Here is a 12,470-nt window from a genome sequence, read left to right as displayed (position 1 = left end):
CTATCTTTTAGGGTCATATTTCAAGGCAACTGTATTTATTGAAGGGATTGAGTTGTTAAAAATAACAATAATGATAAATTTTGAGTATCTATGTATACCAAAAGTGCATTGAGATATGCCACAGATTTTACTTATCAATGTCCATTTTTCCACTTCTCTGTTTCAGGTAATCTTGGTTCTGAATAATCTATTCTGTTAATTCATGGGGTGTTTTTTTTTTTCTCATTTTCACAATAAAAACCTCTTCAAAAAAATTAATCTCTTCTAGGAAACCTTAAACAAAACAAAAAGACAACCTACTGACTGGGAGAAAATATTTGCAAATGATGTGACTAACAAGTGCTTAATTTCCAAAATATACAAACAGCTCATGCAGTTCAATATCAAAAAAGCAAACAACCCAATCAAAAAATGGGCAGAACCCTGTGTTTGTGTCTGTGGAGTGGGACCCAGGAGTATGTCTAAAATGTTCCAAAGGTGGAAACAGAGGAATGCCAGAAACAACTCATCACAGTCACTGATCTCTGTGGATTGTGTACCCAGATGCAAAGTCCTCAATGGCTCTGGTCTTCAAATCCTTGACCTTCCCTCCCCTGGGCACACAGAGACCCAAGCCTGGCACAGGTCTAGGGGTTGATTTCACTGTAATTTCAGCAATGGCACTCACCAACAACATTCAATCAGGTCGGTATTTCTTCTGTTTCCACTCCTACATAGGACCCTAGTTTTAAGTGCTTCCAAACTCCAAATTGTATAGCACTGGGTAATTTTTCTGACAGGAATGGTCATTTAGTGAATTCATTCATGTATTCATTTGTTTACTTAACACATCTAGTGGATTTCTGCTCTAAGTGTGGTGCCTCAAAGGTCACATTTGTAAAACAGAGATGATCCTATTGATGATGAACCTCGAGTTGTTGTGAGAGTGAAGATTTCCCAACACAATGCTTAGTATAGAATACATTTTCTAAACTGTAAGCTAATAGTAATAATGACAACAATAATAATGACAATGGGTTTTCTGTTGTGATTAAATGAAAAACATTAAATACCTTAGTTTAAAAAAAAAAAAAAAAAAAAAATGGGCAGAAGACCTAAAGAGACATTTCTCCAAAGAAGATATACAGATGGCCAACAGACATATGAGAAGATTCTCAACATCACTAATTATTAGAGAAATGCAAATCAAAACTACAATGAGGTATCACCTCACACAGGTCACAAATAATAAGTCCACAAATAATAAATGCTGAAGAGGGTGTGGAGAAAAGGGAACCCTCTTACACTGTTGGTGGGAATGTAAATTGGTGCAGCCACTATGGAGAACAGTATGGAGGTTCTTTAAAAAACTAAAAATAGAGCTACCATATGCTCCAGCAATCTCACTCCTGGGCATATACCTGCAAAAGACGAAAACTCTAATTCGAAAAGATACATGCACCTCAGTGTTCACAGCAGCACTATTTACAATAGCCAAGACATGGAAGCAACCCAAGTGTCCATCAACAGGTGAATGGATAAAGAAGATGTGGTACATACATACAATAGAATATTACTCATCCATAAAAAAGAATGAAATAATGCCATTTGCAGCAACGTGTATGGACCTAGAGATTATATTAAGTGAAGTCAGACAGAGAAAGACAAATATCATATGGTATCACTTATATGTGGAATCTAAAAAATAGTACAAATGAACTTATTTACAAAACAGAAACAAACTCACAGACATAGAAAATAAACTTATGATTACTAAAGGGAAAGGGGATGGAGGGATTAACAGATACACACTACCATATATAAAACAAACAACAAGGATTTACTGTATAGCACAAGGAACTATATTCAATACCTTATAATAACCTATAATGGAAAAGAATTTTAAAAAATATATACACTTAAATATATAGATATGTATAACCGAATCACCTTGTACCTGACACTTAACACAATACTGTAAATCAACTATACTTCAAAAGAAAAATTAAACTCTTCTAGCCATACACCTGAAAACTAACACTACACCTGCAATTAACACAATATTGTAAACCAACTATATTTCAATAAAAGAAAAAAAATTAAACTCTTCTAGCCATAAAGTTGTCATATAGTAATATTGCATAAATTGAGGGAGAAGAAAACACTCTAAATGTGCAAGTTTTTCCAGATGTAAATTTCAAAAGAATTATTGATATACTTAAAGCTTAAAGTAGGACTACAAATCCTTGTCTCCATTTATTCCTGATCTCAGGATTATCACTTTTTTTTTCTTTTGTTCATGCATATTTTACATTTTATGTGTACCATTTTGAACAGATAAAATGATCATCTTTGAGAAGATACATATATGCACTTCAATGTAACTGATGAGTAAAGAAATGAAAACTTTCTGCTTCAGGTAAAGGTGGCAGCAAAGCGTGTCAGCAAAGCCTTGGGGAACTGAGATGTAAGAGCACATCCAGCGTATGGGCCTCTGCGCAGTTCTAATAGAGTGTGAGCAATATACACCAAAGTACGTTTCATTGGTAGCTTTTCCTGCTAATAAAAGTCACACCAGGGAATTCCCTGGCGGTCCAGTGGTTGCAACTCCACGCTTTCACTGCCGAGAGGTCCGATAATAAATAAAATTAATTTTTAAAAATAGATTATAGCTAGGTCACATAATTAGACTAAAAATTAACAGGAACTGGAGGCTGATATCAGAGTGAATGATTTAATTATTGCTATGACAAGCTATACTGATAAGTACTGACAACAGCAAAAGTAACTTTGTACTATACAGACATATTTGTCTCTCTTTCACAGAGAATAGATAGCAAGTGCAGTGCACATACAAAACACATCCACGTAATTTCCATAAGCACACTTTTTTTTGCAGTGTTTATTAGTTATCAGTCCTAATACAGATGAAGTTGTGAAGTATGAATCAACTTCTGCTTCATTAAACTACGAAGACAAGGTTTAAAATAAATTACCTTCTAGTGAATGGTCCTTGGCCCTCCACAAGGAAACGAAGCAATCCATCTAGAGCAGTGATCTTCACTTTTCCATTCTCAAGCCCTTAAAAAAATTTTTTTAATGCATGTTCTCCCTTGTACATTTTTCAGCTGACATCTATGATTCATCACAAGTTTAAGCAGTTGCGAAGAATCTGATTTCCAATGTATTATAAATCTTGACATTTTGAAATAAAACATTACTTTCTGAAATGAATCCAATGGAATCTAAATACCATAGCAATATGATACCCGTCATTATCCACTAAAAATATATGAATTTATTTTATTTTATTTATTTATTTTTGGCTGCATTGGGTCTTTGTTGCTGCGCGCAGGCTTTCTCTAGTTGCGGCAAGCGGAGGCTACTCTTCGTTGCGGTGCATGGGCTTCTCATTGTGGTGGCCTCTGTTGTTGCAGAGCACAGGCTCTAGGCGTACGGGTTTCAGCAGTTGTGGGTCGCGGGTTCTAGAGCACAGGCTCAGTAGTTGTGGCGCTTGGGCTTAGTTGCTCCGCAGTATGTGGAATCTTCCTGGACCAGGGCTCGAACCCATGTCCCCTGCATTGGCAGGCAGATTCTTAACCACTGCACCACCAGAAGTCCCTGAACTAACTCTTCTTAACATCATTCTTTTTTTTTTCTTTTTGAACTTACACTTTCACCCTACTTCCTTCAAAGAAGTTTATTGGACTGTGATATATTTTTATGCCTGAAGACCTACTACTGATCATCTGCTCATACTTCTTGACTACAAAAGTATATATTTATTTTAAAAAATTTTAAACTTCACTTCCTATGATCTTAAGGCTGTAAGTGTTCAAAAAAATTATTTTGATTGAGTTAACATTACAATTACTAGTAGCACATAATTGATCAAAACAACATGACAAATTTTAATAAATTGAAAGTAAAATGTTAGTGGAAATTTATGACTCACTCTTTTAAAATTTGATTTAAAGCAAAGAATTGCAAACCCCTTGACAGTGATCTTCAAACTGGCGGCTGTCAATTAATACACAGGCCCCAACCACTAGGACCTAAGGTGACAGAAAATTCTTCCTCCCAACAGTGTTTGTGCGTGTATGTGTAACAGTATCTGTTTCATGACCAAGAACCATCTCCATTTTGCACCTCATATGGTGGGGAAACTGGACAAAGTATATTTGGGGTGTCAATTCTACCCTGGATATTCAGCTAAAGCTGATCCCCTGGAGAACCCTTCACCCCTGGGTGTCCTCATAACCCCAGTTTAAAGATCACTATTCTTGTCACTTCAGTACATATTTAAAAATTTTCATGTAAGTGAAAAAACCACAACATACATATATATATATACATACATATAAAATATACATATATATTTTATATTTATATATACACATAAAATATACACATATATTTTATATTTATATATACACATACATATATTTTATATTTATATATACACACACACACACACACACACACACACACACACACACACCCCCCTCAGATGGCTGGTTCCACCATCTGATTCTAAATTTAAGTTGGTCTAGGATGGAGACGGGCTTCAGTAGTTTTTTAAAGCTCCCCAGCTGATTCTAAAGTGCAGCTGAGGTTGATAATGACTGGATTAGGGCTAAAAGAAGGGAGAAAAAAAAATTCCCGAAAGCATCATAATCAGCACAGACTCCTGCCTACACTCAGCAGGGCCTGCTTTTTTTTGTTGTCTTTTCCTTTTGTACTGGAAGGAAAAACCATCACCTCCACCATGGAAGAACTCTGGGAATTCGGGGACAGGGAAGGGGTTCTTCCCTGTAAAGCATACTGTCTCATGCAGAGATCAAACTGACAGTATTTAGACTCAAAGGAGACATGCTTTTTTTTTTTTAAACCAAATTTTTACAAGAAATTCAATGCATCCACTTTAAGTGTAGTGTCCTTATCTTCTGTATTGGAGGGCTTCCTCTTCCTCTATAAGCAATGTATCTTGTTTTCCTCCTGCTGCTTTATAAGGTTTTTCTCTTTATTATTGGTTTTCAGCAGATAGAAAAACAACAGAAAAAAAATCAATAAACCGAAAGTTGTTTCCTTGAAAATATCAACAAAATTGACAAGCCTTTTTAGTTAGACTGGCCAAGGAAAAAAAGAGAGAAGACTCAAATTACCTAAAACAGGAACAAAAGAGGAGACACAAAACTTACAGATATGAAAAGGATTATAAGGGAATACTATGGACTATGCTAACAAAATAGGTAACTTAAATGAAATGCACAAATTCCCAGGAATACACAAAATACTGAAACTGATATAAGAAGAAGTGGAAAATATGACTTGGCCTATAAGAGATCAAATTAGTAATTTTTAAATTTCCACAAAGAAAAGCCAAGGCCCAGATGGCTTCACTACTGAATTTTACCAAACATCCAGAAAAGAACTGACAGAAATTCTTCACAAATTGTTCTGAAAAACAGGAGTGGACACTTCCCAACACATTCTATGAGGCCAGTATTACCCTGATACCAAATCAAAGATAGCACAAGAAAAGAAACTAAAGATCTATATTGCTTAGGAATATTGATGCAAAAATTCTCAATATAATACTAGCAAACCAAATCTAGTAACATATAAAAAAGATTATACACCACACCATGGCCAAATGAAATTTATCCCAGGAATATGAGGTTGGTTTAACATCTGGAAATCAATTAATATAATAGACAATAGTGTAGAATAAAGGGGGAGGGAGAGACATGATGGTTTAAATAAATGCAGAAAAAGCAGGGAACTTCCTCACCCTGATAAAGGACATCTATGAAAACTTCACAGCTTTAAGTAACATCATACTTAATGGTGAAAGACTGGATGCTTTCCACCAAAATCAAGAACATGCAAGGATGTCTGCTCTGGCCACTCCTGCTTAGCACTGTACGAGAGGTTCTCATCAGGACAAGAGAAAGAAATAAAAGGCATCCAGATCTGAAAGAAAAGAAGTAAAACCATCTCTATTTGCAGATGGAATGATCTTACACATAGAAAACCCTAAGCAATCGACACACACACGCAAATACTAGAACCAATAAACGAGTTCAGCAAAGTTACAGAATACAGGATTAATGTACAAAAATAAATTGTATTTCTACACACTAGCAATGAACATTCTAAGAATGAAATTAAACAAACAATTCCATTTATGATACCATCAATAAAATATCTGGGTACAATTTTAACAAAAGAATTCAAGACGTGTACACTGAAAACTACAAAAACATTGTTGAAAAAAATTAAAGACCTAAATAAATGGAATGACACCCATGTTCTCAGAAGACTTGATATTGTTGAGATGACAATACTCTTCAAACTGATTTAACATAATCTACAGATTAACATAATCTCTATCAAAATCCTGGCTAGTTTTTTTGCAGAAACTGACAAGTTGATCCTAAAGCTCATATGGAAATGCAAGGGACCCAGAATAGCCCAGACGATCTTGAAAAGGAAGAACAAAGTTGGAAGACTCATCAAACCCTATTTCAAAACATACTATAAAGCTACAGTAATCAAGATAGTGCCCTAATGGTATAAGGCTAGACAATGGAATAGAATTGAGAATGGTCAATGGATTTTGACAAGGTGACAACACAATTCAAAGAGGAAACAAGTCTTTTCGACAAGTGTAGTCCATATGCAAAAAATGAACTTGGAACCCTCCTTAAACCATATACCAAAATTAATGCAAAATGGATCAAAGACCCAACTGTAAGAACTAAAACTATAAAACTCTTACAAAAAAAAATAGGCAAAAATCTTGATGACCTTGAATTAGGCAATGGTTTTTCAGATATGATGCCAAAAGCAAAAGTAACAACAAAAAAAGATAAACTGAACTTCACCAATATTAAAAATTTTTGTGCTTCGAAGGACACCATTAAGTAAAAAAGACAACCCACAAAAAAAGAAAACCTGCAAATCATATACCTGATAGAAGTGTAGAATGCAGGATAAAGAACTCGTATAACTTAATAAGTAACAACCCAATTAAAAATGGGCAAAAGATCTGAATAGACATTTCTTCAAGTAAGATATACAATGGCCAATAAGCACATGAAAATATGCTCAACATCATTAGTTATCAAAATTTCAGATAAAACCACAATGAAATACCACTTCAGACACTAGGATGGCTATAATCAAAAAGTCAGATAAAATAACAAGTGTTGGTGAAGATGTAGATAAATTGGAACACTGCTGGTGAGAATGTAAACTGGCGTAGCCACTTTGGATTTTTCTTTCAGTTTACTTTCTTTTGCTATGTCTTCAAGTTCATTGATCTTTCTCATCAGTGTCTCATCTTCTTTTAAGCCCCTCCAGGGAATTATTCATATAAGATATTGCATGGTTTCATTGCTAGAAGTTCCGTTTTTATATCTCCAATTTCTCTTATCATTGTATTCATGTTTCTCTTTAAATATCTGAGCATATGTATAAACACTATTTTAAAATCTTTGTCTGCTAATCCTATTGTTAGTCATTTCTGGGTGTTTTCTATTTATTGGTTTTTCTGCTATGGTTCACATTTTCTTGCTTCTTTCTATGTATAGTAAATTTTTAATGGATTGACACTGCAAATTCTGCACTGGGGAGTGTTGAATTTTGTTGATTCCTTCAAAAGGTGTAAGACTGTTCAGTGAGGCAGTTTGGTTACTTTCGGATCATGTTGAACCTTTCAAGGCTTGTTATTAAATTCATGAGTGTGAGTTTAAGATACTCTTTACTCTGGGCAGTTTAGCCCTACTGCCAAGATGTGACCCTTCTGAGGTCTCTACTGAATGCCCTAAATGTTAACTCTCCATTCTAGCAGCTCAGAACATGAATGTTTCCCAGCCCTTTTTGAGCTCAGGTAATTGTTCAGCTTGCCAACTCCCCATTCTTTGCCCAGCCTTATGAGGTTTCAGCAATACACTCAAGGAAACTCCTATGGAGACTTTTGTGGCCATTTCTTTGCATAGCTCCTTCTTCTATGGCTGTCTGCCCTACAAATTCTAGCCCCCTCCATGAACTCCAATCTGCCTCAACTTAGTAACATAACTGTGCTTTGATGGGGATCCCCCCTTCTCTGCATCTTAGCCTGGAAAGTGCCTTTGTTATGAACTGAACTGTCTTCCCCCGAAATTCATATGTTGAAGCCCTAACCCTCAGTGTGACTATACATCAGAGATAGGGTCTTCAGGGAGGTAAAGTTAAACAAATTCATAAATGTAGAGCCCCAATCCCATAGGCTTGGTGTCCTTATAAGAGACAACAGATCTCTCTCTCCACATAGGCAGAGAAGAAAGGTCACGTGAGGACATAGTGAGAAGACAGCTACCTACAAGCCTCACCAGAAACCAACCCTGATAGCACCTTGATTATTTCTTTCTAGTCTCCAGAACTGTGAGAACATAAATTCCTGTTGCTCAAGCCACCCAGTCTGTGGGATTTTGTTATGGCAGCCCGAGCTAAGATAGCCTCCCAAGATAAAGCCTGAAAGTGGTGGTTGTATATGGTTCATTGCTATTTTCCTTTCTCTTGGGGATCAGAGTCCTGCACTGCCTGGTGTCCAACTTCTGAAAGTAGTTGTTTCACAAATTTCATCTATTTTTAGTTATCTCTTCAGGAAGGTTAGTTAGGTCTCAGTTACTCCACCATGGCCAGAAGCATGAATGCCCTTGCAACATGTTTTTTTATCTTTTAACTAAATGATTTTCAGAAATTTCAAGATGGAGAGGTACAACCCCATCATGAGTGACCCTTGACAAATCTTCAGTCACTGCCCACTATTCTCCAGAGAAGAACAAGTGTATTATGCCATCTTGACTGCTGAGGGAGTGAGGATCCTATATATATCTGGCAGCTCAGTACAGGCCAATCAAGATTGCAGATTTCAGCAAGACAAGACTTCTAGGTCCTACTCATATTGGTAGTGACATGGAGTTCTCATTCAGTCCAAGAAAATGATCAGTTTAATATCCATCATACAACCTTCCTTAGAGTAAGAAAAATTAATCCCCTACAGAAATATCTAGCTGTGTCCTTCCTGAAATCAATATTCACAGGACATACAGAGTACTGCCCCTGGAGACTGAAGCCAAGATTATGTCCTGGACTGGATCACAAAGGGCAAAGGTGGATTCGCAAAAAAATATAATAATCACACGCATCCACTAGACACTTTAATTACAGTGAATTTCATGCTCTCAGGGCAAAAAGGGAGGCTCCTTAGTCAATAAGCAGAAAATAGATACAAAGAGAAGTTTAAATGATACCCAAGGGTTAAAAGTTAAATTGTAAACATGAGACTTTAGATTTAAGGAGGATAATTCTAAGGGAATGTAAACTTTATCATGAACCCAAACCTTAAAGTAAAAGAAAACTCCCAAATGTAAAGGGACTATGACCACAGAAGCCGACACTGATTTTTAATTGAATAAATCAGTGTGTGTGTGTGTGTGTGTGTGTGCGCGCATGCACGTGCATGTTATCTCCAAGGTCAAAAATATCTGAAGAGATGCTATTAGGATGCCAGAATAATATTTTTGTTAGAGCCTCTGCCTCCCCTCCACTCCAGCCCCCCATATCCTCTCTACAGCCAAATCACCTCAAAACCCAGATCGGATCCTACTACTCATCTGCACAAAAACCTTCCTTGGCTATCGTCCATAGAATGCAGCCCAATTCCTCAGCTCTCAGTGCCCTCAATCATCTTTCCCCAACCTACCTTTCCAGCCTATTTCCCACACATCACCCACCCCTCTTTCACCCACCCCCTCCCAGACACCTCTCCTCTATGGTCCTTCCCTTACAGGAATTATCACAAAGACCCTGTGTCTCTGTGTTCTTTTCCATCTCTAAAATGCTGTTTGTTCCTCTGTGCCTTCCCAACCCCCCTCCCCCATTTATCAAAAATTCTACATTCAAGGGCTTAGAGCCAATGCCCCACCCTCTGCTTCTGTAGCCCGCTTTGTTAGGCTTCTTTTATGAGGTCTTATTATGTTGTGCTGTGTTTAACTAAACTATAAGCTCCTTGAACGCGGCAATTGTATTAGACGTCTTCACAATTGTTATCCTCCACATTACCTGGCACAAAGACACCCCTCAAAACATGCAGGGCTTTCCTGGTGGCGCAGTGGTTAAGAATCGCCTGCCAATGCAGGGGACATGGGTTCAAACCCTGGTCCGGGAAGATCCCACATGCCGCGGAGCAACTAAGCCCGTGCGGCACAACTACTGAGCCCGCGAGCCACAACTACTGGAGCCCATGTGCCACAACTACTAAAGCCCGCGCACCTAAAGCCTGTGCTCTGCCACAAGAGAAGCCACTGCAATGAGAAGCCCGTGCACCACAAGGAAGAGTAGCCCCCGCTCGCCACAACTAGAGAAAGCCCACACACACCAATGAAGACCCAACACAGCCATAAATAAATAAATAAAATAATAAATTAATAAATTAATTAATTAATTTTAAAAAAACATGCTTGTAAGAAGCTAAATGGAAACATTATTCTGAAGTTGGAATATTCCAAGAACACGACTGACTTTCAAGTTGTGGATCTGCTTGTCCCTCGGTGCAGACTCCAAAGCTATTTTTCCCCCCTCAGTCAGCCTAAGGAAAGGTGGAAGCCTGGAGAATTTAAACACACATTATTTTAATTGTTGCAGCCAATGCTGGACTCTACCAGTCTGGAATGTTAATCATCTTTTACCATCCAACTCATTAATACAAATGTCTCAAGGGGAAAAATTATTCCTACACCAATGCCACTTTTTTTTAAGTTATTTATTTCAAAGTTGCTTCTGATCATGTAGCTTCACTTTCCCACACAAGTTCCAAGAAAACAGGAACTTCCCTAGAAAACACTGTGAAGCCTCTTCTTTCTGTACCCTTCTGTGCTCTGCTCTGACCCACTACAAACCTCAAGCCCTCAAAGTTCTTCTCTCCTTTCCCTAATCAAAAACAGAAAGGATTTAATAAGAGCCATTTCTCTTTGTTGGCCTGTTATATTTGACAGTCTTTCCAAAAAAATATTTGTCACCTTCAATTTAGCTTTTTATTTCATTATTGGAATGGAAGCCTTCCTCTGTTGAAGTAATTTGAAATTTAAATATGGAAAAACTACTCAGGGGGGCAAAGGAGACCCTTTGAAACTACATCAGGCCTCCTTAATAGCAAATCCTTTCAGGCCTGGCTAGAAAAGAGCCGCCCTCTCCCACCCCCGGAGGCTGATCACTTTTTCCGCCCCCCTTCCCCGCCAGGTCCCAGCTAAAGGCTATGGTTCCCAGGCTCCATTCCAGGACCCTCTCTGCATGAGCATGTGTTGGTCCACTGGTCTCTGTCTCAGTCTTTTTCTTCTCCTTTCCCACCACCCTCCTCCAACTCTCCTAACCCAGGGTTAACTGCTGCCCTACTGACATTTTGGACCAGATTATCCTTTGTTGTAGCAAGCTGTCTTGGACACTGTGGGATGCTTCACAACACCTCTGGCTCTACCAGCTATATGCCAGGAGCAACACACCCCACCCTCCCAGGAGTGACAGTCAAAAATGTCTCATCACCAGGTAGAGAATGGACTTAAGGACACAGGGAGCGAGAAGGGTAAACTGGGAAGAAGTGAGAGAGTAACACTGACATATATACACTACCAAATAAATGTAAAATAGATCGCTAGTGGGAAGCAGCAGCATAGCACAGGGAGATCAGCTCAGTGCTTTGCGACCACCTAGAGGGGTGGGATAGGGAGGGTGGGAGGGAGACACAAGAGGGAGGAGATATGGGGATATACGTATGCATATAGCTGATTCACTTTGCTATACAGCAGAAACTAACACAACACTGTAAAGCAATTATACTCTAATAACGATGTTTTTAAAAAAATAAAGCAAATAAAACAGAGGCTTAAAAAAAAAAGTCTCATCACCAGTGTCCACTAGAGAGTAAAACCCCCAGCTGTGAACCACTGCCTTAACCAAATCCATTCATTCATCCATCCATCCACTCATTCATAGGCAACATTTATAAAACCACCATTGTAGCCTTCCTCAAGACTTCCAGAGGCTTATGTTATCAGCATGTCTGTCATTACTTTACTCTGGACAGTATTTAGTTTTTTGGTATTGTAACTCTCTTTAACATTTTAAAACTCACAGTTATGCTTCTCACATTATCTTCCCACATGCATCTTCTGGATACAAATTTCCTGGAACACATCCTCTTCGGTTATTGTAATAATTCTTAAGTGCAAAGCTTTAGTGCAGATTATATATAAACTTTATGTACATTTAAAGGAAATGACTGTAATGTAGATCACTCCATGTTTCCTAAGATGGTGTGTACAAACAAGCACACTCACACACCCACACCAAGAATAATAAGCAATGGAGCAGGGGTTACACACAGTCTCAGGAGGAACGGTTTCCTGGAATATGAATTTTGCTTGAAGATTTAGGGAGTTATTAAG

Source organism: Balaenoptera physalus (assembly GCF_965194825.1).
Source record: "Balaenoptera physalus genome assembly, chromosome: 4".
Classification (NCBI taxonomy): Eukaryota; Metazoa; Chordata; class Mammalia; order Artiodactyla; family Balaenopteridae; genus Balaenoptera; species Balaenoptera physalus.
This window is presented reverse-complemented; position numbering follows the sequence as displayed.